This window comes from Pleurodeles waltl, unplaced genomic scaffold (assembly GCF_031143425.1).
Source record: "Pleurodeles waltl isolate 20211129_DDA unplaced genomic scaffold, aPleWal1.hap1.20221129 scaffold_39, whole genome shotgun sequence".
NCBI classification, from domain to species: domain Eukaryota; kingdom Metazoa; phylum Chordata; class Amphibia; order Caudata; family Salamandridae; genus Pleurodeles; species Pleurodeles waltl.
Window position 1 is genome coordinate 5,076,403 of NW_027150097.1, and position 27,815 is coordinate 5,104,217.

At 45.7% G+C, this 27,815-nt stretch overlaps 5 non-coding genes across 5 annotated transcripts; all 5 read right to left on the minus strand.

Annotated features, from left to right (window-relative positions):
• Positions 1 to 8,901: 8,901 nt before the first annotated feature.
• Positions 8,902 to 8,973, minus strand: TRNAE-UUC (transfer RNA glutamic acid (anticodon UUC)). The gene has a single exon. It is a non-coding gene; the product is annotated as a tRNA-Glu (tRNA).
• A 5,847-nt stretch (positions 8,974 to 14,820) lies between these two features.
• TRNAE-UUC (transfer RNA glutamic acid (anticodon UUC)) lies at positions 14,821 to 14,892 on the minus strand. The gene has a single exon. It is a non-coding gene; the product is annotated as a tRNA-Glu (tRNA).
• Positions 14,893 to 17,787: 2,895 nt separating this feature from the next.
• TRNAE-UUC (transfer RNA glutamic acid (anticodon UUC)) lies at positions 17,788 to 17,859 on the minus strand. Its single transcript has one exon. It is a non-coding gene; the product is annotated as a tRNA-Glu (tRNA).
• A 2,888-nt stretch (positions 17,860 to 20,747) lies between these two features.
• On the minus strand, positions 20,748 to 20,819 carry TRNAE-UUC (transfer RNA glutamic acid (anticodon UUC)). Its single transcript has one exon. It is a non-coding gene; the product is annotated as a tRNA-Glu (tRNA).
• A 2,896-nt stretch (positions 20,820 to 23,715) lies between these two features.
• TRNAE-UUC (transfer RNA glutamic acid (anticodon UUC)) lies at positions 23,716 to 23,787 on the minus strand. The gene has a single exon. It is a non-coding gene; the product is annotated as a tRNA-Glu (tRNA).
• Between the last annotated feature and the right edge of the window lie 4,028 nt (positions 23,788 to 27,815).

The following is a 27,815-nucleotide window of genomic DNA, read 5'->3' on the forward strand; positions in this document are numbered from 1 at the left end:
AAGACGCGGGTACTTACCTGCTGGCAGACTGGAACCGGGGCACCCCCTTCTCCATTGAAGCCTATGTGTTTTGGGCACCACTTTGAACTCTGCACCTGACCGGCCCTGAGCTGCTGGTGTGGTAACTTTGGGGTTGCTCTGAACCCCCAACGGTGGGCTACCTTGGACCAAGAACTGAACCCTGTAAGTGTCTTACTTACCTGGTTAACCTAACAAATACTTACCTCCCCTAGGAACTGTGAAAATTGCACTGTGTCCACTTTTAAAACAGCTATTTGTCAATAACTTGAAAAGTATACATGCAATTTTTATGATTTAAAGTTCCTAAAGTACTTACCTGCAATACCTTTCGAATGAGATATTACATGTAGAATTTGAACCTGTGGTTCTTAAAATAAACTAAGAAAAGATAGTTTTCTATAACAAAACCTATTGGCTGGATTTGTCTCTGAGTGTGTGTACCTCATTTATTGTCTATGTGTATGTACAACAAATGCTTAACACTACTCCTTGGATAAGCCTACTGCTCGACCACACTACCACAAAATAGAGCATTAGTATTATCTATTTTTACCACTATTTTACCTCTAAGGGGAACCCTTGGACTCTGTGCATGCTATTCCTTACTTTGAAATAGCACATACAGAACCAACTTCCTACATTGGTGGATCAGCGGTGGGGTACAAGACTTTGCATTTGCTGGACTACTCAGCCAATACCTGATCACACGACAAATTCCAAAATTGTCATTAGAAATTGATTTTTGCAATTTGAAAAGTTTTCTAAATTCTTAAAAGACCTGCTAGGGCCTTGTGTTAGATCCTGTTTAGCATTTCTTTTAGAGTTTAAAAGTTTGTAAAAGTTTGAATTAGATTCTAGAACCAGTTGTAGATTCTTAAAAAGTATTCCAACTTTTAGAAGCAAAATGTCTAGCACAGATGTGACTGTGGTGGAACTCGACACCACACCTTACCTCCATCTTAAGATGAGGGAGCTAAGGTCACTCTGTAAAATAAAGAAAATAACAATGGGCCCCAAACCTACCAAAATACAGCTCCAGGAGCTTTTGGCAGAGTTTGAAAAGGCCAACCCCTCTGAGGGTGGCAACTCAGAGGAAGAGGATAGTGACCAGGAGGAAAATTCCCCCCTACCAGTCCTATCTAGGGAGAACAGGGTCCCTCAAACCCTGACTCCAAAAATAATAGTCAGAGATGCTGGTTCCCTCACAGGAGAGACCAACACCTCTGAAATCACTGAGGATAGCCCCAGTGAAGAGGACATCCAGTTAGCCAGGATGGCCAAAAGATTGGCTTTGGAAAGACAGATCCTAGCCATAGAGAGGGAAAGACAAGAGATGGGCCTAGGACCCATCAATGGTGGCAGCAACATAAATAGGGTCAGAGATTCTCCTGACATGTTGAAAATCCCTAAAGGGATTGTAACTAAATATGAAGATGGTGATGACATCACCAAATGGTTCACAGCTTTTGAGAGGGCTTGTGTAACCAGAAAAGTGAACAGATCTCACTGGGGTGCTCTCCTTTGGGAAATGTTCACAGGAAAGTGTAGGGATAGACTCCTCACACTCTCTGGACAAGATGCAGAATCTTATGACCTCATGAAGGGTACCCTGATTGAGGGCTTTGGATTCTCCACTGAGGAGTATAGGATTAGATTCAGGGGGGCTCAAAAATCCTCGAGCCAGACCTGGGTTGACTTTGTAGACTACTCAGTGAAAACACTAGATGGTTGGATTCAAGGCAGTGGTGTAAGTAATTATGATGGGCTGTACAATTTATTTGTGAAAGAACACCTATTGAGTAATTGTTTCAATGATAAACTGCATCAGCATCTGGTAGACCTAGGACCAATTTCTCCCCAAGAATTGGGAAAGAAGGCGGACCATTGGGTCAAGACAAGGGTGTCCAAGACTTCAACAGGGGGTGACCAAAAGAAAGGGGTCACAAAGACTCCCCAGGGGAAGGGTGATGAGACAACCAAAACTAAAAATAGTAAAGAGTCTTCTACAGGCCCCCAAAAACCTGCACAGGAAGGTGGGCCCAGAGCCTCTTCACAAAACAATGGGTACAAGGGTAAAAACTTTGATCCCAAAAAGGCCTGGTGTCATAGCTGTAAACAGCATGGACACCAAACTGGAGACAAGGCCTGTCCCAAGAAAGGTTCCACTCCAAACTCCCATCCAGGTAACACTGGTATGGCTAGTCTCCAAGTGGGATCAACAGTGTGCCCAGAGCAAATCAGGGTCCACACTGAAGCTACTCTAGTTTCTGAGGGTGGGGTGGATTTAGCCACACTAGCTGTCTGGCCGCCTAACATGCAAAAATACAGACAGCAACTCTTAATTAATGGGACTAGAATAGAGGGCCTGAGGGATACAGGTGCCAGTGTCACCATGGTGACAGAGAAACTGGTTTCCCCTGGCCAATACCTGACTGGAAAAACTTACACAGTCACCAACGCTGACAATCAGAGAAAAGTACATCCCATGGCAATGGTTACTTTAGAATGGGGAGGGGTCAATGGCCTGAAACAGGTGGTGGTCTCCTCAAATATCCCAGTGGACTGTCTGCTTGGAAATGACCTGGAGTCCTCAGCATGGGCTGAGGTAGAACTAAAAACCCATGCAGCAATGCTGGGTATCCCTGAACTGGTGTGTGTGAAAACAAGAGCACAATGCAAGGCACAGGGTGAACAAGTAGAGCTGGAGTCTGGAAGAATGGCCCAGCCTACCAAGAGGAAAGGAAAGTCAGTTGGGAAACCAACTGCAACACAGCACAAGAAAGGGAACCTCTCTTCTCAGGAAGAAGTTCTGCCCTCTGAGGGAACTGAGCCTTTGGAGCTTGAACCTTATCAGGTTGAGCTCTTAGGCCCAGGGGGACCCTCAAGGGAGGAGCTGTGTAAGGGACAAGAAACCTGTCCCTCTCTTGAAGGCCTTAGGCAGCAAGCTGCTGAAGAGTCCAAGGGCAAGAAAAATGGAACACATAGGGTCTATTGGGAAGATGGACTCCTGTACACTGAGGCCAGAGACCCCAAACCTGGTGCCACTAGGAGAGTGGTAGTGCCTCAGCTGTTCAGAGAGTTCATCCTAACATTGGCCCATGACATTCCCCTTGCTGGACATTTGGGACAAACCAAGACGTGGGAGAGGCTAGTCAACCACTTCTACTGGCCCAATATATCCAACATGGTTAAGGAGTTTTGCCTCTCCTGCCCCACCTGTCAAGCCAGTGGTAAGACAGGTGGGCATCCAAAGGCCCCCCTCATTCCACTTCCAGTGGTGGGGGTTCCCTTTGAAAGAGTGGGTGTGGACATAGTTGGTCCACTAGAACCTCCCACAGCCTCAGGAAATATGTATATCCTGGTAGTAGTGGATCATGCTACCAGGTATCCTGAAGCTATTCCCCTTAGGTCGACTACTGCCCCTGCAGTAGCCAAGGCCCTCATTGGTATCTTTACCAGAGTGGGTTTTCCTAAGGAGGTGGTGTCTGACAGAGGTACCAACTTCATGTCAGCATACCTGAAACATATGTGGAATGAGTGTGGAGTGACTTATAAATTCACTACACCTTACCATCCACAAACTAATGGCTTAGTTGAGAGATTCAACAAGACATTAAAGGGCATGATCATGGGGCTCCCAGAAAAACTCAAAAGGAGATGGGATGTCCTCCTGCCATGTCTGCTTTTCGCTTACAGGGAGGTACCCCAGAAGGGAGTAGGGTTCTCACCCTTTGAACTTCTGTTTGGTCATCCTGTAAGGGGACCACTTGCCCTTGTTAAAGAAGGCTGGGAGAGACCTCTCCATGAGCCTAAACAGGACATAGTGGACTATGTACTTGGCCTTCGCTCTAGAATGGCAGAGTACATGGAAAAGGCAACCAAAAACCTTGAGGCCAGCCAACAGCTCCAGAAGTTTTGGTATGACCAAAAGGCTGCACTGGTTGAGTTCCAACCAGGGCAGAAAGTCTGGGTTCTGGAACCTGTGGCTCCCAGGGCACTCCAGGACAAATGGAGTGGCCCTTACCCAGTGCTAGAAAGGAAGAGTCAGGTCACCTACCTGGTGGACCTGGGCACAAGCAGGAGCCCCAAGAGGGTGATCCATGTGAACCGCCTTAAGCTCTTCCATGACAGGGCTGATGTGAATCTGTTGATGGTAACAGATGAGGATCAGGAGGCAGAGAGTGAACCTCTCCCTGATCTTCTGTCATCAGACCCAAAAGATGGCACAGTAGATGGAGTGATCTACTCAGACACCCTCTCTGGCCAACAGCAAGCTGATTGTAGGAGAGTCCTACAACAGTTTCCTGAACTCTTCTCCTTAACCCCTGGTCAGACACACCTGTGTACCCATGATGTGGACACAGGAGACAGCATGCCTGTCAAAAACAAAATCTTTAGACAGTCTGACCATGTTAAGGAAAGCATCAAGGTGGAAGTCCACAAGATGCTGGAATTGGGAGTAATTGAGCGCTCTGACAGCCCCTGGGCTAGCCCAGTGGTCTTAGTCCCCAAACCTCACACCAAAGATGGAAAGAAAGAGATGAGGTTTTGTGTGGACTACAGAGGGCTCAATTCTGTCACCAAGACAGATGCTCATCCAATTCCTAGAGCTGATGAGCTCATAGATAAATTAGGTGCTGCCAAATTCTTAAGTACCTTTGACTTGACAGCAGGGTACTGGCAAATAAAAATGGCACCTGGAGCAAAAGAGAAAACAGCATTCTCCACACCTGATGGGCATTATCAGTTTACTGTTATGCCCTTTGGTTTAAAGAATGCCCCTGCCACCTTCCAAAGGTTGGTGAATCAAGTCCTTGCTGGCTTGGAGTCCTTTAGCACAGCTTATCTTGATGATATTGCTGTCTTTAGCTCCACCTGGCAGGATCACCTGGTCCACCTGAAGAAGGTTTTGAAGGCTCTGCAATCTGCAGGCCTCTCTATCAAGGCATCCAAATGCCAGATAGGGCAGGGAACTGTGGTTTACTTGGGCCACCTTGTAGGTGGAGGCCAAGTTCAGCCACTCCAACCCAAGATCCAGACTATTCTGGACTGGGTAGCTCCAAAAACCCAGACTCAAGTCAGGGCATTCCTTGGCTTGACTGGGTATTACAGGAGGTTTGTGAAGGGATATGGATCCATTGTGACAGCCCTCACTGAACTCTCCTCCAAGAAAATGCCCAAGAAAGTGAACTGGACTGTGGAATGCCAACAGGCCTTTGACACCCTGAAACAAGCAATGTGCTCAGCACCAGTTCTAAAAGCTCCAGATTATTCTAAGCAGTTCATTGTGCAGACTGATGCCTCTGAAAATGGGATAGGGGCAGTTTTGTCCCAAACAAATGATGATGGCCTTGACCAGCCTGTTGCTTTCATTAGCAGGAGGTTACTCCCCAGGGAGCAGCGTTGGAGTGCCATTGAGAGGGAGGCCTTTGCTGGGGTTTGGTCCCTGAAGAAGCTGAGACCATACCTCTTTGGGACTCACTTCCTAGTTCAAACTGACCACAGACCTCTCAAATGGCTGATGCAAATGAAAGGTGAAAATCCTAAACTGTTGAGGTGGTCCATCTCCCTACAGGGAATGGACTTTATAGTGGAACACAGACCTGGGACTGCCCATGCCAATGCAGATGGCCTTTCCAGGTTCTTCCACTTAGAAAATGAAGACTCTTTTGGGAAAGGTTAGTCTCATCCTCTTTCGTTTGGGGGGGGGTTGTGTAAGGAAATGCCTCCTTGGCATGGTTGCCCCCTGACTTTTTGCCTTTGCTGATGCTATGTTTACAATTGAAAGTGTGCTGAGGCCTGCTAACCAGGCCCCAGCACCAGTGTTCTTTCCCTAACCTGTACTTTTGTATCCACAATTGGCAGACCCTGGCATCCAGATAAGTCCCTTGTAACTGGTACTTCTAGTACCAAGGGCCCTGATGCCAAGGAAGGTCTCTAAGGGCTGCAGCATGTCTTATGCCACCCTGGAGACCTCTCACTCAGCACAGACACACTACTTGCCAGCTTGTGTGTGCTAGTGAGGACAAAACGAGTAAGTCGACATGGCACTCCCCTCAGGGTGCCATGCCAGCCTCTCACTGCCTATGCAGTATAGGTAAGACACCCCTCTAGCAGGCCTTACAGCCCTAAGGCAGGGTGCACTATACCATAGGTGAGGGTACCAGTGCATGAGCATGGTACCCCTACAGTGTCTAAACAAAACCTTAGACATTGTAAGTGCAGGGTAGCCATAAGAGTATATGGTCTGGGAGTCTGTCAAACACGAACTCCACAGCACCATAATGGCTACACTGAAAACTGGGAAGTTTGGTATCAAACTTCTCAGCACAATAAATGCACACTGATGCCAGTGTGTATTTTATTGTAAAATACACCACAGAGGGCACCTTAGAGGTGCCCCCTGAAACTTAACCGACTGTCTGTGTAGGCTGACTAGTTCCAGCAGCCTGCCACACCAGAGACATGTTGCTGACCCCATGGGGAGAGTGCCTTTGTCACTCTGAGGCCAGTAACAAAGCCTGCACTGGGTGGAGATGCTAACACCTCCCCCAGGCAGGAGCTGTAACACCTGGCGGTGAGCCTCAAAGGCTCACCCCTTTGTCACAGCCCAGCAGGGCACTCCAGCTTAGTGGAGTTGCCCGCCCCCTCCGGCCACGGCCCCCACTTTTGGCGGCAAGGCTGGAGGGAACAAAGAAAGCAACAAGGAGGAGTCACTGGCCAGTCAGGACAGCCCCTAAGGTGTCCTGAGCTGAGGTGACTCTGACTTTTAGAAATCCTCCATCTTGCAGATGGAGGATTCCCCCAATAGGGTTAGGATTGTGACCCCCTCCCCTTGGGAGGAGGCACAAAGAGGGTGTACCCACCCTCAGGGCTAGTAGCCATTGGCTACTAACCCCCCAGACCTAAACACGCCCTTAAATTTAGTATTTAAGGGCTACCCTGAACCCTAGAAAATTAGATTCCTGCAACTACAAGAAGAAGGACTGCCTAGCTGAAAACCCCTGCAGAGGAAGACCAGAAGACGACAACTGCCTTGGCTCCAGAAACTCACTGGCCTGTCTCCTGCCTTCCAAAGATCCTGCTCCAGCGAAGCCTTCCAAAGGGACCAGCGACCTCGACATCCTCTGAGGGCTGCCCTTCTTCGAAAAGACAAGAAACTCCCGAGGACAGCGGACCTGCTCCAAGAAAGGCTGCAACTTTGTTTCCAGCAGCCTTGAAAGAACCCTGCAAGCTCCCCACAAGAAGCGTGAGACTTGCAACACTGCACCCGGCGACCCCGACTCGGCTGGTGGAGATCCAACACCTCAGGAGGGACCCCAAGACTACTCTGATACTGTGAGTACAAAAACCTGTCCCCCCTGAGCCCCCACAGCGCCGCCTGCAGAGGGAATCCCGAGGCTTCCCCTGACCGCGACTCCTTGAATCCAAAACCCGACGCCTGGGAGAGACCCTGCACCCGCAGCCCCCAGGACCTGAAGGACCGGACTTTCACTGGAGAAGTGACCCCCAGGAGTCCCTCTCCCTTGCCCAAGTGGAGGTTTCCCCGAGGAACCCCCCCCTTGCCTGCCTGCAGCGCTGAAGAGATCCCTAGATCTCCCATAGACTAACACTACAAACCCGACGCTTGTTTCTACACTGCACCCGGCCGCCCCCGCGCTGCTGAGGGTGAAATTCCTGTGTGGGCTTGTGTCCCCCCCCGGTGCCCTACAAAACCCCCCTGGTCTGCCCTCCGAAGACGCGGGTACTTACCTGCTGGCAGACTGGAACCGGGGCACCCCCTTCTCCATTGAAGCCTATGTGTTTTGGGCACCACTTTGAACTCTGCACCTGACCGGCCCTGAGCTGCTGGTGTGGTAACTTTGGGGTTGCTCTGAACCCCCAACGGTGGGCTACCTTGGACCAAGAACTGAACCCTGTAAGTGTCTTACTTACCTGGTTAACCTAACAAATACTTACCTCCCCTAGGAACTGTGAAATTTGCACTGTGTCCACTTTTAAAACAGCTATTTGTCAATAACTTGAAAAGTATACATGCAATTTTTATGATTTAAAGTTCCTAAAGTACTTACCTGCAATACCTTTCGAATGAGATATTACATGTAGAATTTGAACCTGTGGTTCTTAAAATAAACTAAGAAAAGATAGTTTTCTATAACAAAACCTATTGGCTGGATTTGTCTCTGAGTGTGTGTACCTCATTTATTGTCTATGTGTATGAACAACAAATGCTTAACACTACTCCTTGGATAAGCCTACTGCTCGACCACACTACCACAAAATAGAGCATTAGTATTATCTATTTTTACCACTATTTTACCTCTAAGGGGAACCCTTGGACTCTGTGCATGCTATTCCTTACTTTGAAATAGCACATACAGAACCAACTTCCTACAGGGTACAAAGCACACTGGTTGCAAAATGTGGACACTGCAAACAGCAGCTGCAATATCACAGATGATATAAAACACATAAAGTGCTCAAGTCTTATACTATAAACAACACAGCAGGGGAATCATGTCATAAAACAAATGATGAACCCACAGTATGGACGGGGCAGGTAATAAAATGTGAATTTCCCATGGTGGGACCACAGTCAATTGCTGCCTTCTTCTCTGTGCCCCGGTCTCATTATATAATCTGTACTTTTTGTTGTGCAATAAAAGAAAAACAAGGAATAACCCTTCATAGTATTAATGTACAGGTCAAGGGCTGGGGAGAGAGGGCAGTAGATTTGGGGGTCGGTGTAAACCTCTGACGGCATTAGATGGAAGCAGAAGACAAAGCAAGTGACGTTTATTAAGACTTTAGGTGCATTTAGGTTTATAGAAAAAAACTGAGAAAGATTAAAATGTCTGAGTAGTGAAAAAAAAAATGGATTTCCCATACCGGGAGTCGAACCCGGGCCGCCTGGGAGAAAACCAGGAATCCTAACCGCTAGACCATATGGGACTGTGTCCTTTTCATACAGCTCAGTGTATGTGAGGTGTCTCCCAAGGTCACACTGCATTCCGTACACTGAGAGTTATATTGTTCTTCTCAGTAGTACACAATCAATTGGGGTAACAGACACCTCACTTCTGACAAAAGAGAAGGAATGACCAGAAGTCATCATTTCTGCCACAACCTGTCAGGTCTCATTATTTACAACCTTAGAACTTCTACACATACACAGAGCCCAGGACACGGAGGACAGCAGCAGTCCCTGCATTGACTATTACTAACCCCTCCCCTTGAGCCAGACAAAGCCACGCCCCTCCCCCAGGACACCCCTTGACTCCTGGGTTTCCTCACCAGACTGATGGCCCCACAGACCCCTCTCCAGTTATCTTCCAGCTGCTTCCTTGACGACACTCCCCTGCACCTCTCACAGGCTCCAGGCTGCCCTCCTGGGGCTCGAGTTATACTCCTTCTCTATCTACTAACAGCACCGACTCCAGTCCTGACACTGGATTGGTTCACACAGAGAAGAAGCAGCTCAGAAGTAGTCTGGGTTGTTCCCAGGTACCTGCATCTTCACAGAGTGACCGCCAGGAGGCAGCACAGCCAAAGCACTCACAGCCCACAAGCCTACGAATAATCAATTGGATGTCAGCAGCCTTGTCAGAGGCGCAGAGACTAGTAATTCCACAGTATTTTGGGACAGCAGAGGAAGAAGCAAGTGCTGAGCTGAAGTGGTCACTGCTGTTTTGTCACAACACCAGACATATGTTCTTAAAAGCATGTAAGCGCACATTCTTAGGCATTCTCGGTCGTCTTCTCCCTTTCTGACATTATACCAATTGTATACATCCGAATGGAGAAAAGTTAAAATATAAGGTACTAGGAATATGCGCCAAAGGTAGGCAAATTAAACATTTCAAGTACAAATATTACCATATTTATTGATGTAAAATGTAAACGAGTTAGACTGAAAATATGTGTGTGTGTTTACAAAGGATGTCTAAAGTGTATGCTGTGAGGTCAGGTTGCAGTTCACTACTTGCACTTGCGCCTTTCACAAGTGTGAGTACCCAGTTACACTAATGTCTGCTCTGACTTGTTATTCTGAGAGTCATGTGCTAAAGGGGGGCTTCCACCCTAGTTTGAGGGACCAGAGTACGAATGCCCCAGGGCACAGGAAGTACACAGTCCTCATTGATACAACTGTGGCCCAGTAACTTCTGACTGCCCTTTGACCCCACAGACTGGCACATATATGTCATCAGACTATAGCACCGTGGTACATATGCACACATGTGCATGTACACGTCAGCCAGTTTTTTATTCATTTATGTGCTAATACTGTTCAGCATCAGGATGTGATGTCGAAGGAGAAAGGTGGAGAGCGCCGAAGTCTCTGGTATTTCAAGACAAAACTAGAGACCTTTTCACACTCATATACTGCTCCAGGCAGATCTTCCACTGCAAATGCAAGTTATATGAGTCCAGCTGAAAACTGTTTATTTTTGGGTACTTGCTTTAGTCAAAGGTTACCATTTGCAACTCACAAAAAAAAAGCAAAGGGCAATTTCATACATTAACACTTTGGTAAAGTCGTGCTTTCACACTGTACATTTCCGTAAGTTTCTCTCTCCTTGTAAGTTATCAGGTGTGAAGGCCGCGTGGAGTCAGGTCCACACTGTGCATCTTACTGTTGTGTAGCCAGAGTAGAGAGGTGTCCACACAGACACAGGACGCAGACAACACCTGTGTGTAGCATCACGTGCCCCCAGCAGCGCCTATAGAATAATGTATAGATGCCCCAAAAACCGCAGAAACCACGAGGGGAATGAAAACAGGAAGAGACGGGTTATGTCAGAGATACAAATGGTTTCCTGCTCAAGACCTGCAATAAATTAAAACAAAAGTATTATTACAAACATTCCAGGTCCTACCGATATTGGAACTCAGATTGCTGGATTCAGAGTCCAGAGTGCTAATCATTACACGATGGAACCAACGTCCGCGATCCTCAACCCTAGGATTCCTGAAGCAGTGTCAGTCGCCACCTACTGTCTATCGCTTAAATTCGTTCACACTGTAAATCAAACATGACAAGTCCAACAGCACAACTAAAATGTGTATTTCACAAGTAATAGCATAAAAACAGAAATATACTTTTGCTGATGCAGAAACAAAGAAAACGTCTCGGCTGATGCTTCGAAATCTCCATTTAGCATGGCCCCTTAACTAACCACCAAGAGTCTTTGCACGGCTGGGAACCTTTGTAAAAGACTCAGTGGGTCACTGTGAATGCAGCAGATCTTCACCCCTGTATTTCTTACAAAGAAGCAGAGTTTTATTCCAGGTACAGGAGGCATCTCTGGTGTCTGATACTACCGGTAGTGTTCAGCCTACCCTCTCTGAGAGAGCAGCAGTGAGGGTACAAAGCACACTGGTTGCAAAATGTGGACACTGCAAACAGCAGCTGCAATATCACAGATGATATAAAACACATAAAGTGCTCAAGTCTTATACTAGAAACAACACAGCAGGGGAATCATGTCATAAAACAAATGATGAACCCACAGTATGGACGGGGCAGGTAATAAAATGCTAATTTCCCATGGTGGGACCACAGTCAATTGCTGCCTTCTTTTCTCCGTGCCCTGGTCTCATTATATAATCTGTACTTTTTGTTGTGCAATAAAAGAAAAACAAGGAATAACCCTTCATAGTATTAATGTACAGGTCAAGGGCTGGGGAGAGAGGGCAGTAGATTTGGGGGTCGGTGTAAACCTCTGACGGCATTAGATGGAAGCAGAAGACAAAGCAAGTGACATTTATTAAGACTTTAGGTGCATTTAGGTTTATAGAAAAAACTGAGAAAGATTAAAATGTCTGAGTAGTGAAAAAAAAAATGGATTTCCCATACCGGGAGTCGAACCAAACCAGGAATCCTAACCGCTAGACCATATGGGAACTGTGTCCTCTTCATACAGCTCAGTGTATGTGAGGTGTCTCCCAAGGTCACACTGCATTCCGTACACTGAGAGTTATATTGTTCTTCTCAGTAGTACACAATCAATTGGGGTAACAGACACCTCACTTCTGACAAAAGAGAAGGAATGACCAGAAGTCATCATTTCTGCCACAACCTGTCAGGTCTCATTATTTACAACCTTAGAACTTCTACACATACACAGAGCCCAGGACACGAAGGATAGCAGCAGTCCCTGCATTGACTATTACTAACCCCTCCCCTTGAGCCAGACAAAGCCACGCCCCTCCCCCAGGACACCCCTTGACTCCTGGGTTTCCTCACCAGACTGATGGCCCCACAGACCCCTCTCCAGTTATCTTCCAGCTGCTTCCTTGACGACACTCCCCTGCACCTGTCACAGGCTCCAGGCTGCCCTCCTGTGGCTCGAGTTATACTACTTCTCTATCTACTAACAGCACCGACTCCAGTCCTGACACTGGATTGGTTCACACAGAGAAGAAGCAGCTCAGAAGTAGTCTGGGTTGTTCCCAGGTACCTGCATCTTCACAGAGTGACCGCCAGGGGGCAGCACAGCCAAAGCACTCACAGCCCACAAGCCTAGGAATCATCAATTGGATGTCAGCAGCCTTGTCAGAGGCGCAGATACTAGTAATTCCGCAGTATTTTGGGACAGCAGAGGAAGAAGCAAGTGCTGAGCTGAAGTGGTCACTGCTGTTTTGTCACAACACCAGACATATGTTCTTAAAAGCATGTAAGCGCACATTCTTAGGCATTCTCGGTCGTCTTCTCCCTTTCTGACATTATACCAATTGTATACACCCGAATGGAGAAAAGTTAAAATATAAGGTACTAGGAATATGCGCCAAAGGTAGGCAAATTAAACATTTCAAGTACAAATATTACCATATTTATTGATGTAAAATGTAAACAAGTTAGACTGAAAATATGTGTGTGTGTTTACAAAGGAAGTCTAAAGTGTATGCTGTGAGGTCAGGTTGCAGTTCACTACTTGCACTTGCGCCTTTCACAAGTGTGAGTACCCAGTTACACTAATGTCTGCTCTGACTTGTTATTCTGAGAGTCATGTGCTAAAGGGGGGCTTCCACCCTAGTTTGAGGGACCAGAGTACGAATGCCCCAGGGCACAGGAAGTGCACAGTCCTCATTGATACAACTGTGGCCCAGGAACTTCTGACTGCCCTTTGACCCCACAGACTGGCACATATATGTCATCAGACTATAGCACCGTGGTACATATGCACACATGTGCATGTACACGTCAGCCAGTTTTTTATTCATTTATGTGCTAATACTGTTCAGCATCAGGATGTGATGTCGAAGGAGAAAGGTGGAGAGCGCCGAAGTCTCTGGTATTTCAAGACAAAACTAGAGACCTTTTCACACTCATATACTGCTCCAGGCAGATCTTCCACTGCAAATGCAAGTTATATGAGTCCAGCTGAAAACTGTTTATTTTTGGGTACTTGCTTTAGTCAAAGGTTACCATTTGCAACTCACAAAAAAAAAGCAAAGGGCAATTTCATACATTAACACTTTGGTAAAGTCGTTCTTTCACACGGTACATTTCCGTAAGTTTCTCTCTCCTTGTAAGTTATCCGGTGTGAAGGCCGCGTGGAGTCAGGTCCACACTGTGCATCTTACTGTTGTGTAGCCAGAGTAGAGAGGTGTCCACACAGACACAGAACGTAGGCAACACCTGTGTGTAGCATCACGTGCCCCCAGCAACGCCTATAGAATAATGTATAGATGCCCCCAAGCCGCAGAAACCACGAGGGGAATGAAAACAGGAAGAGACGGGTTAAGTCAGAGATACAAATGGTTTCCTGCTCAAGACCTGCAATAAATTAAAACAAAAGTATTATTACAAACATTCCAGGTCCTACCGATATTGGAACTCAGATTGCTGGATTCAGAGTCCAGAGTGCTAATCATTACACGATGGAACCAACGTCCACGATCCTCAACCCTAGGAGTCCTGAAGCAGTGTCAGTCGCCACCTACTGTCTATCGCTTGAATTCGTTCACACTGTAAATCAAACATGACAAGTCCAACAGCACAACTAAAATGTGTATTTCACAAGTAATAACATAAAAACAGAAATATACTTTTGCTGATGCAGAAACAAAGAAAACGTCTCGTCTGATGCTTCGAAATCTCCATTTAGCATGGCCCCTTAACTAACCACCAAGAGTCTTTGCACGACTGGGAACCTTTGTAAAAGACTCAGTGGTTCACTGTGAATGCAGCAGATCTTCACCCCTGTATTTCTTACAAAGAAGCAGAGTTTTATTCCAGGTACAGGAGGCATCTCTGGTGTCTGATACTACCTGTAGTGTTCAGCCTACCCTCTCTGAGAGAGCAGCAGTGAGGGTACAAAGCACACTGGTTGCAAAATGTGGACACTGCAAACAGCAGCTGCAATATCACAGATGATATAAAACACATAAAGTGCTCAAGTCTTATACTAGAAACAACACAGCAGGGGAATCATGTCATAAAACAAATGATGAACCCACAGTATGGACGGGGCAGGTAATAAAATGAGAATTTCCCATGGTGGGACCACAGTCAATTGCTGCCTTCTTCTCTGTGCCCCGGTCTCATTATATAATCTGTACTTTTTGTTGTGCAATAAAAGAAAAACAAGGAATAACCCTTCATAGTATTAATGTACAGGTCAAGGGCTGGGGAGAGAGGGCAGTAGATTTGGGGGTCGGTGTAAACCTCTGACGGCATTAGATGGAAGCAGAAGACAAAGCAAGTGACATTTATTAAGACTTTAGGTGCATTTAGGTTTATAGAAAAAAACTGAGAAAGATTAAAATGTGTGAGTAGTGAAAAAAAAAATGGAATTCCCATACCGGGAGTCAAACCCAGGCCGCCTGGGTGAAAACCAGGAATCCTAACCACTAGACCATATGGGACTGTGTCAGTTTTCATACAGCTCAGTGTATGTGAGGTGTCTCCCAAGGTCACACTGCATTCCGTACACTGACAGTTATATTGTTCTTCTCAGTAGTACACAATCAATTGGGGTAACAGACACCTCACTTCTGACAAAAGAGAAGGAATGACCAGAAGTCATCATTTCTGCCACAACCTGTCAGGTCTCATTATTTACAACCTTAGAACTTCTACACATACACAGAGCCCAGGACACGGAGGACAGCAGCAGGCCCTGCATTGACTATTACTAACCCCTCCCCTTGAGCCAGACAAAGCCACGCCCCTCCCCCAGGACACCCCTTGACTCCTGGGTTTCCTCACCAGACTGATGGCCCCACAGACCCCTCTCCAGTTATCTTCCAGCTGCTTCCTTGACGACACTCCCCTGCACCTGTCACAGGCTCCAGGCTGCCCTCCTGGGGCTCGAGTTATACTCCTTCTCTATCTACTAACAGCACCGACTCCAGTCCTGACACTGGATTGGTTCACACAGAGAAGAAGCAGCTCAGAAGTAGTCTGGGTTGTTCCCAGGTACCTGCATCTTCACAGAGTGACCGCCAGGGGGCAGCACAGCCAAAGCACTCACAGCCCACAAGCCTACGAATAATCAATTGGATGTCAGCAGCCTTGTCAGAGGCGCAGATACTAGTAATTCCACAGTATTTTGGGACAGCAGAGGAAGAAGCAAGTGCTAAGCTGAAGTGGTCACTGCTGTTTTGTCACAACACCAGACATATGTTCTTAAAAGCATGTAAGCGCACATTCTTAGGCATTCTCGGTCGTCTTCTCCCTTTCTGACATTATACCAATTGTATACATCCGAATGGAGAAAAGTTAAAATATAAGGTACTAGGAATATGCGCCAAAGGTAGGCAAATTAAACATTTCAAGTACAAATATTACCATATTTATTGATGTAAAATGTAAACGAGTTAGACTGAAAATATGTGTGTGTGTTTACAAAGGATGTCTAAAGTGTATGCTGTGAGGTCAGGTTGCAGTTCACTACTTGTACCTGCGCCTTTCACAAGTGTGAGTACCCAGTTACACTAATGTCTGCTCTGACTTGTTATTCTGAGAGTCATGTGCTAAAGGGGGGCTTCCACCCTAGTTTGAGGGACCAGAGTACGAATGCCCCAGGGCACAGGAAGTACACAGTCCTCATTGATACAACTGTGGCCCAGTAACTTCTGACTGCCCTTTGACCCCACAGACTGGCACATATATGTCATCAGACTATAGCACCGTGGTACATATGCACACATGTGCATGTACACGTCAGCCAGTTTTTTATTCATTTATGTGCTAATACTGTTCAGCATCAGGATGTGATGTCGAAAGAGAAAGGTGGAGAGCGCCGAAGTCTCTGGTATTTCAAGATAAAACTAGAGACCTTTTCACACTCATATACTGCTCCAGGCAGATCTTCCACTGCAAATGCAAGTTATATGAGTCCAGCTGAAAACTGTTTATTTTTGGGTACTTGCTTTAGTCAAAGGTTACCATTTGCAACTCACAAAAAAAAAGCAAAGGGCAATTTCATACATTAACACTTTGGAAAAGTCGTGCTTTCACACCGTACATTTCCGTAAGTTTCTCTCTCCTTGTAAGTTATCCGGTGTGAAGGCCACGTGGAGTCAGGTCCACACTGTGCATCTTACTGTTGTGTAGCCAGAGTAGAGAGGTGTCCACACAGACACAGGACGTAGACAACACCTGTGTGTAGCATCACGTGCCCCCAGCAGCGCCTATAGAATAATGTATAGATGCCCCAAAACCGCAGAAACCACGAGGGGAATGAAAACAGGAAGAGACGGGTTATGTCAGAGATACAAATGGTTTCCTGCTCAAGACCTGCAATAAATTTAAAAAAAGTATTATTACAAACATTCCAGGTCCTACCGATATTGGAACTCAGATTGCTGGATTCAGAGTCCAGAGTGCTAATCATTACACGATGGAACCAACGTCCACGATCCTCAACCCTAGGAGTCCTGAAACAGTGTCAGTCGCCACCTACTGTCTATCGCTTGAATTAGTTCACACTGTAAATCAAACATGACAAGTCCAACAGCACAACTAAAATGCGTATTTCACAAGTAATAACATAAAAACAGAAATATACTTTTGCTGATGCAGAAACAAAGAAAACGTCTCGTCTGATGCTTCGAAATCTCCATTTAGCATGGCCCCTTAACTAACCACCAAGAGTCTTTGCACGGCTGGGAACCTTTGTAAAAGACTCAGTGGGTCACTGTGAATGCAGCAGATCTTCACCCCTGTATTTCTTACAAAGAAGCAGAGTTTTATTCCAGGTACAGGAGGCATCTCTGGGGTCTGATACTACTGGTAGTGTTCAGCCTACCCTCTCTGAGAGAGCAGCAGTGAGGGTACAAAGCACACTGGTTGCAAAATGTGGACACTGCAAACAGCAGCTACAATATCACAGATGATATAAAACACATAAAGTGCTCAAGTCTTATACTAGAAACAACGCAGCAGGGGAATCATGTCATAAAACAAATGATGAACCCACAGTATGGACGGGGCAGGTAATAAAATGCAAATTTCCCATGGTGGGACCACAGGCAATTGCTGCCTTCTTCTCTGTGCCCCGGTCTCATTATATAATCTGTACTTTTTGTTGTGCAATAAAAGAAAAACAAGGAATAACCCTTCATAGTATTAATGCACAGGTCAAGGGCTGGGGAGAGAGGGCAGTAGATTTGGGGGTCGGTGTAAACCTCTGACGGCATTAGATGGAAGCAGAAGACAAAGCAAGTGACATTTATTAAGACTTTAGGTGCATTTAGGTTTATAGAAAAAAACTGAGAAAGATTAAAATGTCTGAGTAGTGAAAAAAAAAAATGGATTTCCCATACCAGGAGTCGAACCCGGGCCACCTGGGTGAAAACCAGGAATCCTAACCGCTAGACCATATGGGAACTGTGACCTCTTCATACAGCTCAGTGTATGTGAGGTGTCTCCCAAGGTCACACTACATTCCGTACACTGAGAGTTAAATTGTTCTTCTCAGTAGTACACAATCAATTGGGGTAACAGACACCTCACTTCTGACAAAAGAGAAGGAATGACCAGAAGTCATCATTTCTGCCACAACCTGTCAGGTCTCATTATTTACAACCTTAGAACTTCTACACATTCACAGAGCCCAGGACACGGAGGACAGCAGCAGTCCCTGCATTGACTATTACTAACCCCTCCCCTTCAGCCAGACAAAGCCACGCCCCTCCCCCGGGACACCCCTTGACTCCTGGGTTTCCTCACCAGACTGATGGCAACACAGACCCCTCTCCAGTTATCTTCCAGCTACTTCCCTGACGACACTCCCCTGCACCTGTCACAGGCTCCAGGCTGCCCTCCTGGGGCTCGAGTTATACTCCTTCTCTATCTACTAACAGCACCGACTCCAGTCCTGACACTGGATTGGTTCACACAGAGAAGAAGCAGCTCAGAAGTAGTCTGGGTTGTTCCCAGGTACCTGCATCTTCACAGAGTGACTGCCAGGGGGCAGCACAGCCAAAGCACTCACAGCCCACAAGGCTACAAATCATCAATTGGATGTCAGCAGCCTTGTCAGAGGCGCAGAGACTAGTAATTCCACAATATTTTGGGACAGCAGAGGAAGAAGCAAGTGCTGAGCTGAAGTGGTCACTGCTGTTTTGTCACAACACCAGACATATGTTCTTAAAAGCATGTAAGCACACACTCTTAGGAATTCTCGGTCGTCTTCTCCCTTTCTGACATTATACCAATTGTATACACCCGAATGGAGAAAAGTTAAAATATAAGGTACTAGGAATATGCGCCAAAGGTAGGCAAATTAAACATTTCAAGTACAAATATTACCATATTTATTGATGTAAAATGTAAACAAGTTAGACTGAAAATATGTGTGTGTGTTTACAAAGGATGTCTAAAGTGTATGCTGTGAGGTCAGGTTGCAGTTCACTACTTGCACTTGTGCCTTTCACAAGTGTGAGTACCCAGTTACACTAATGTCTGCTCTGACTTGTTATTCTGAGAGTCATGTGCTAAAGGGGGGCTTCCACCCTAGTTTGAGGGACCTGAGTACAAATGCCCCAGGGCCCAGGAAGTACACAATCCTCATTGATACAACTGTGGCCCAGTAACTTCTGACTGCCCTTTGAACCCACAGACTGGCACATATATGTCATCAGACTATAGCACCATGGTACATATGCACACATGTGCATGTACTCGTCAGCCAGTGTTTTATTCATTTATGTGCTAATACTGTTCAGCATCAGGATGTGATGTCGAAGAAGAAAGGTGGAGAGCGCCGAAGTCTCTGGTATTTCAAGACAAAACTAGAGACCTTTTCACACTCATATACTGCTCCAGGCAGATCTTCCACTGCAAATGCAAGTTATATGAGTCCAGCTGAAAACTGTTTATTTTTGGGTACTTGCTTTAGTCAAAGGTTACTATTTGCAACTCACAAAAAAAAAGCAAAGGGCAATTTCATACATTAACACTTTGGTAAAGTCGTGCTTTCACACCGTACATTTCCGTAAGTATCTCTCTCCTTGTAAGTTATCCGGTGTGAAGGCCGCATGGAGTCAGGTCCACACTGTGCATCTTACTGTTGTGTAGCCAGAGTAGAGAGGTGTCCACACAGACACAGGACGTAGACAACACCTGTGTGTAGCATCACGTGCCCCCAGCAACGCCTATAGAATAATGTATAGATGCCCCCAAGCCGCAGAAACCACGAGGGGAATGAAAACAGGAAGAGACGGGTTATGTCAGAGATACAAATGGTTTCCTGCTCAAGACCTGCAATAAATTAAAACAAAAGTATTATTACAAACATTCCAGGTCCTTCCGATATTGGAACTCAGATTGCTGGATTCAGAGTCCAGAGTGCTAATCATTACATGATGGAACCAACGTCCACGATCCTCAACCCTAGGAGTCCTGAAGCAGTGTCAGTCGCCACCTACTGTCTATCGCTTGAATTCGTTCACACTGTAAATCAAACATGACAAGTACAACAGCACAACTAAAATGTGTATTTCACAAGTAATAACATAAAAACAGAAATATACTTTTGCTGATGCAGAAACAAAGAAAACGTCTCGTCTGATGCTTCGAAATCTCCATTTAGCATTGCCCCTTAACTAAAGTCTTTGCACGCCTGGGAACCTTTGTAAAAGACTCAGTGGGTCACCGTGAATACAGAAGATCTTCACCCCTGTATTTCTTACAAAGAAGCAGAGTTTTATTCCAGGTACAGGAGGCATCTCTGGTGTCTGATACTACCTGTAGTGTTCAGCCTACCCTCTCTGAGAGAGCAGCAGTGAGGGTACAAAGCACACTGGTTGCAAAATGTGGACACTGCAAACAGCAGCTGCAATATCACAGATTATATAAAACACATAAAGTGCTCAAGTCTTATACTAGAAACAACACAGCAGGGGAATCATGTCATAAAACAAATGATGAACCCACAGTATGGACGGGGCAGGTAATAAAATGCGAATTTCCCATGGTGGGACCACAGTCAATTGCTGCCTTCTTCTCTGTGTCCCGGTCTCATTATATAATCTGTACTTTTTGTTGTGCAATAAAAGAAAAACAAGGAATAACCCTTCATAGTATTAATGTACAGGTCAAGGGCTGGGAAGAGAGGGCAGTAGATTTGGGGGTCGGTGTAAACCTCTGATGGCATTAGATGGATCAGAAGACAAAGCAAGTGACATTTATTAAGACTTTAGTTGCATTTAGGTTTATAGAAAAAAACTGAGAAAGATTAAAATGTCTGAGTAGTGGAAAAAAAAATATGGATTTCCCATACCGGGAGTCGAACCCGGGCCACGTGGGTGAAAACCAGGAATCCTAACTGCTAGACCATATGGGAACTATGACCTCTTCATACAGCTCAGTGTATGTGAGGTGTCTCCCAAGGTCACACTGCATTCCGTACACTGAGAGTTATATTGTTCTTCTCAGTAGTACACAATCAATTGGGGTAACAGACACCTCACTTCTGACAAAAGAGAAGGAATGACCAGAAGTCATCATTTCTGTCACAACCTGTCAGGTCTCATTATTTACAACCTTAGAACTTCTACACATACACAGAGCCCAGGACACGGAGGACAGCAGCAGTCCCTGCATTGACTATTACTAACCCCTCCCCTTGAGCCAGACAAAGCCATGCCCCTCCCCCAGGACACCCCTTGACTCCTGGGTTTCCTCACCAGACTGATGGCCCCACAGACCCCTCTCCAGTTATCTTCCAGCTACTTCCCTGACGACACTCCCCTGCACCTGTCACAGGCTCCAGGCTGCCCTCCTGGGGCTCGAGTTATACTCCTTCTCTATCTACTAACAGCACCGACTCCAGTCCTGACACTGGATTGGTTCACACAGAGAAGAAGCAGCTCAGAAGTAGTCTAGGTTGTTCCCAGGTACCTACATCTTCACTGAGTGACCGCCAGGGGGCAGCACAGCCAAAGCACTCACAGCCCACAAGCCTACGAATCATCAATTGGATGTCAGCAGCCTTGTCAGAGGCGCAGAGACTAGTAATTCCACAGTATTTTGGGACAGCAGAGGAAGAAGCAAGTGCTGAGCTGAAGTGGTCACTGCTGTTTTGTCACAACACCAGACATATGTTCTTAAAAGCATGTAAGCGCACATTCTTAGGCATTCTCGGTCGTCTTCTCCCTTTCTGACATTATACCAATTGTATACACCCGAATGGAGAAAAGTTAAAATATAAGGTACTAGGAATATGCGCCAAAGGTAGGCAAATTAAACATTTCAAATACAAATATTACCATATTTATTGATGTAAAATGTAAACAAGTTAGACTGAAAATATGTGTGTGTGTTTACAAAGGATGTCTAAAGTGTATGCTGTGAGGTCAGGTTGCAGTTCACTACTTGCACTTGCGTCTTTCACAAGTGTGAGTACCCAGTTACACTAATGTCTGCTCTGACTTGTTATTCTGAGAGTCATGTGCTAAAGGGGGGCTTCCAACCTAGTTTGAGGGACCAGAGTACAAATGCCCCAGGGCACAGGAAGTACACAATCCTCATTGATACAACTGTGGCCCAGTAACTTCTGACTGCCCTTTGACCCCACAGACTGGCACATATATGTCATCAGACTATAGCACCATGGTACATATGCACACATGTGCATGTACACGTCAGCCAGTTTTTTATTCATTTATGTGCTAATACTGTTCAGCATCAGGATGTGATGTCGAAGAAGAAAGGTGGAGAGCGCCGAAGTCTCTGGTATTTCAAGACAAAACTAGAGACCTTTTCACACTCATATACTGCTCCAGGCAGATCTTCCACTGCAAATGCAAGTTATATGAGTCCAGCTGAAAACTGTTTATTTTTGGGTACTTGCTTTAGTCAAAGGTTACCATTTGCAACTCACAAAAAAAAAAGCAAAGGGCAATTTCATACATTAACTCTTTGGTAAAGTCGTGCTTTCACACCGTACATTTCCGTAAGTATCTCTCTCCTTGTAAGTTATCCGGTGTGAAGGCCGCATGGAGTCAGGTCCACACTGTGCATCTTACTGTTGTGTAGCCAGAGTAGAGAGGTGTCCACACAGACACAGGACGTAGACAACACCTGTGTGTAGCATCACGTGCCCCCAGCAACGCCTATAGAATAATGTATAGATGCACCCAAGCCGCAGAAACCACAAGGGGAATGAAAATAGGAAGAGACGGGTTATGTCAGAGATACAAATGGTTTCCTGCTCAAGACCTGCAATAAATTAAAACAAAAGTATTATTACAAACATTCCAGGTCCTACCGATATTGGAACTCAGATTGCTGGATTCAGAGTCCAGAGTGCTAATCATTACATGATGGAACCAACGTCCACGATCCTCAACCCTAGGAGTCCTGAAGCAGTGTCAGTCGCCACCTACTGTCTATCGCTTGAATTCGTTCACACTGTAAATCAAACATGACAAGTCCAACAGCACAACTAAAATGTGTATTTCACAAGTAATAACATAAAAACAGAAATATACTTTTGCTGATGCAGAAACAAAGAAAACATCTCGTCTGATGCTTCGAAATCTCCATTTAGCATGGCCCCTTAACTAACCACCAAGAGTCTTTGCACGGCTGGGAACCTTTGTAAAAGACTCAGTGGGTCACTGTGAATGCAGCAGATCTTCACCCCTGTATTTCTTACAAAGAAACAGAGTTTTATTCCAGGTAAAGGAGGCATCTCTGGTGTCTGATACTACCGGTAGTGTTCAGCCTACCCTCTCTGAGAGAGCAGCAGTGAGGGTACAAAGCACACTAGTTGCAAAATGTGGACACTGCAAACAGCAGCTGCAATATCACAGATGATATAAAACACATAAAGTGCTCAAGTCTTATACTAGAAACAACACAGCAGGGGATTCATGTCATAAAACAAATGATGAACCCACAGTATGGACGGGGCAGGTAATAAAATGCGAATTTCCCATGGTAGGACCACAGTCAATTGCTGACTTCTTCTCTGTGCCCCGGTCTCATTATATAATCTGTACTTTTTGTTGTGCAATAAAAGAAAAACAAGGAATAACCCTTCATAGTATTAATGTACAGGTCAAGGGCTGGGGAGAGAGGGCAGGAGATTTGGGGGTCGGTGTAAACCTCTGACGGCATTAGATGGAAGCAGAAGACAAAGCAAGTGACATTTATTAAGACTTTAGGTGCATTTAGGTTTATAGAAAAAAACTGAGAAAGATTAAAATGTCTGAGTAGTGAAAAAAAAAATGGATTTCCCATACCGGGAGTCGAACCCGGGCCACCTGGGTGAAAACCAGGAATCCTAACCGCTAGACCATATGGGAACGGAGTCCTCTTCATACAGCTCAGTGTATGTGAGGTGTCTCCCAAGGTCACACTGCATTCCGTACACTGAGAGTTATATTGTTCTTCTCAGTAGTACACAATCAATTGGGGTAACAGACACCTCACTTCTTACAAAAGAGAAGGAATGACCAGAAGTCATCATTTCTGCCACAACCTGTCAGGTCTCATTATTTACAACCTTAGAACTTCTACACATACACAGAGCCCAGGACACGGAGGACAGCAGCAGTCCCTGCATTGACTATTACTAACCCCTCCCCTTGAGCCAGACAAAGCCACGCCCCTCCCCCAGGACACCCCTTGACTCCTGGGTTTCCTCACCAGACTGATGGCCCCACAGACCCCTCTCCAGTTATCTTCCAGCTGCTTCCTTGACGACACTCCCCTGCACCTGTCACAGGCTCCAGGCTGCCCTCCTGGGGCTCGAGTTATACTCCTTCTCTATCTACTAACAGCACCGACTCCAGTCCTGACACTGGATTGGTTCACACAAAGAAGAAGCAGCTCAGAAGTAGTCTGGGTTGTTCCCAGGTACCTGCATCTTCACAGAGTGAATGCCAGGGGGCAGCACAGCCAAAGAACTCACAGCCCACAAGCCTACGAATCATCAATTGGATGTCAGCAGCCTTGTCAGAGGCGCAGAGACTAGTAATTCCACAGTATTTTGGGACAGCAGAGGAAGAAGCAAGTGCTGAGCTGAAGTGGTCACTGCTGTTTTGTCACAACACCAGACATATGTTCTTAAAAGCATGTAAGCGCACATTCTTAGGCATTCTCGGTCGTCTTCTCCCTTTCTCACATTATACCAATTGTATACACCCGAATGGAGAAAAGTTAAAATATAAGGTACTAGGAATATGCGCCAAAGGTAGGCAAATTAAACATTTCAAGTACAAATATTACCATATTTATTGATGTAAAATGTAAACCAGTTAGACTGAAAATATGTGTGTGTGTTTACAAAGGATGTCTAAAGTGTATGCTGTGAGGTCAGGTTGCAGTTCACTACTTGCACTTGCGCCTTTCACAAGTGTGAGTACCCAGTTACACTAATGTCTGCTCTGACTTGTTATTCTGAGAGTCATGTGCTAAAGGGGGGCTTCCACCCTAGTTTGAGGGACCAGAGTACGAATGCCCCAGGGCACAGGAAGTACACAGTCCTCATTGATGCATCTGTGGCCCAGTAACTTCTGACTTCCCTTTGACCCCACAGACTGGCACATACATGTCATCAGACTATAGCACCGTGGTACATATGCACACATGTGCCTGTACACGTCAGCCAGTTTTTTATTCATTTATGTGCTAATACTGTTCAGCATCAGGATGTGATGTCGAAGGCGAAAGGTGGAGAGCGCCGACGTATCTGGTATTTCAAGACAAAACTAGAGACCTTTTCACACTCATATACTGCTCCAGGCAGATCTTCCACTGCAAATGCAAGTTATATGAGTCCAGCTGAAAACTGTTTATTTTTGGGTACTTGCTTTAGTCAAAGATTACCATTTGCAACTCACAAAAAAAAAAGCAAAGGGCAATTTCATACATTAACACTTTGGTAAAGTCGTTCTTTCACACCGTACATTTCCGTAAGTTTCTCTCTCCTTGTAAGTTATCCGGTGTGAAGGCCGCGTGGAGTCAGGTCCACACTGTGCATCTTACTGTTGTGTAGCCAGAGTAGAGAGGTGTCCACACAGACACAGGACGTAGACAACACCTGTGTGTAGCATCACGTGCCCCCAGCAACACCTATAGAATAATGTATAGATGCCCCCAAGCCGCAGAAACCACGAGGGGAATGAAAATAGGAAGAGACGGGTTATGTCAGAGATACAAATTGTTTCCTGCTCAAGACCTGCAATAAATTAAAACAAAAGTATTATTACAAACATTCCAGGTCCTACCGATATTGGAAATCAGATTGCTGGATTCAGAGTCCAGAGTGCTAATCATTACACGATGGAACCAACTTCCACGATCCTCAACCCTAGGAGTCCTGAAGCAGTGTCAGTCGCCACCTACTGTCTATCGCTTGAATTCGTTCACACTGTAAATCAAACATGACAAGTCCAACAGCACAACTAAAATGTGTATTTCACAAGTAATAACATAAAAACAGAAATATACTTTTGCTGATGCAGAAACAAAGAAAACGTCTCGTCTGATGCTTCGAAATCTCCATTTAGCATGGCCCCTTAACTAACCACCAAGAGTCTTTGCACGGCTGGGAACCTTTGTAAAAGACTCAGTGGGTCACTGTGAATGCAGCAGATCTTCACCCCTGTATTTCTTACAAAGAAGCAGAGTTTTATTCCAGGTACAGGAGGCATCTCTGGTGTCTGATACTACCTGTAGTGTTCAGCCTACCCTCTCTGAGAGAGCAGCAGTGAGGGTACAAAGCACACTGGTTGCAAAATGTGGACACTGCAAACAGCAGCTGCAATATCACAGATGATATAAAACACATAAAGTGCTCAAGTCTTATACTAGAAACAACACAGCAGGGGAATCATGTCATAAAACAAATGATGATCCCATAGTATGGACGGGGCAGGTAATAAAATGCAAATTTCCCATGGTGGGACCACAGTCAATTGCTGCCTTCTTTTCTCCGTGCCCTGGTCTCATTATATAATCTGTACTTTTTGTTGTGCAATAAAAGAAAAACAAGGAATAACCCTTCATAGTATTAATGTACAGGTCAAGGGCTGGGGAGAGAGGGCAGTAGATTTGGGGGTCGGTGTAAACCTCTGACGGCATTAGATGGAAGCAGAAGACAAAGCAAGTGACATTTATTAAGACTTTAGGTGCATTTAGGTTTATAGAAAAAAACTGAGAAAGATTAAAATGTCTGAGTAGTGAAAAACAAAAAATTGATTTCCCATACCAGGAGTCAAACCCAGGGCGCCTGGGTGAAAACCAGGAATCCTAACCGCTAGACCAGATGGGAACTGTGACCTCTTCATACAGCTCAGTGTATGTGAGGTGTCTCCCAAGGTCACACTGCATTCCGTACACTGAGAGTTATATTGTTCTTCTCAGTAGTACACAATCAATTGGGGTAACAGACACCTCACTTCTGACAAAAGAGAAGGAATGACCAGAAGTCATCATTTCTGCCACAACCTGTCAGGTCTCATTATTTACAACCTTAGAACTTCTACACATACACAGAGCCCAGGACACGGAGGACAGCAGCAGTCCCTGCATTGACTATTACTAACCCCTCCCCTTGAGCCAGACAAAGCCACGCCCCTCCCCCAGGACACCCCTTGACTCCTGGGTTTCCTCACCAGACTGATGGCCCCACAGACCCCTCTCCAGTTATCTTCCAGCTGCTTCCTTGACGACACTCCCCTGCACCTGTCACAGGCTCCAGGCTGCCCTCCTGGGGCTCGAGTTATACTCCTTCTCTATCTACTAACAGCACCGACTCCAGTCCTGACACTGGATTGGTACACACAGAGAAGAAGCAGCTCAGAAGTAGTCTGGGTTGTTCCCAGGTACCTCCATCTTCACAGAGTGACCGCCAGGGGGCAGCACAGTCAAAGCACTCACAGCCCACAAGCCTACGAACCATCAAAAGGATGTCAGCAGCCTTGTCAGAGGCGCATAGACTAGTAATTCCACAGTATTTTGGGGCAGCAGAGGAAGAAGCAAGTGCTGAGCTGAAGTGGTCACTGCTGTTTTGTCACAACACCAGACATATGTTGTTAAAAGCATGTAAGCGCACATTCTTAGGCATTCTCGGTCGTCTTCTCCCTTTCTGACATTATACCAATTGTATACACCCGAATGGAGAAAAGTTAAAATATAAGGTACTAGGAATATGCGCCAAAGGTAGGCAAATTAAACATTTCAAGTACAAATATTACCATATTTATTGATGTAAAATGTAAACAAGTTAGACTGAAAATATGTGTGTGTGTTTACAAAGTATGTCTAAAGTGTATGCTGTGAGGTCAGGTTGCAGTTCACTACTTGCACTTGCGCCTTTCACAAGTGT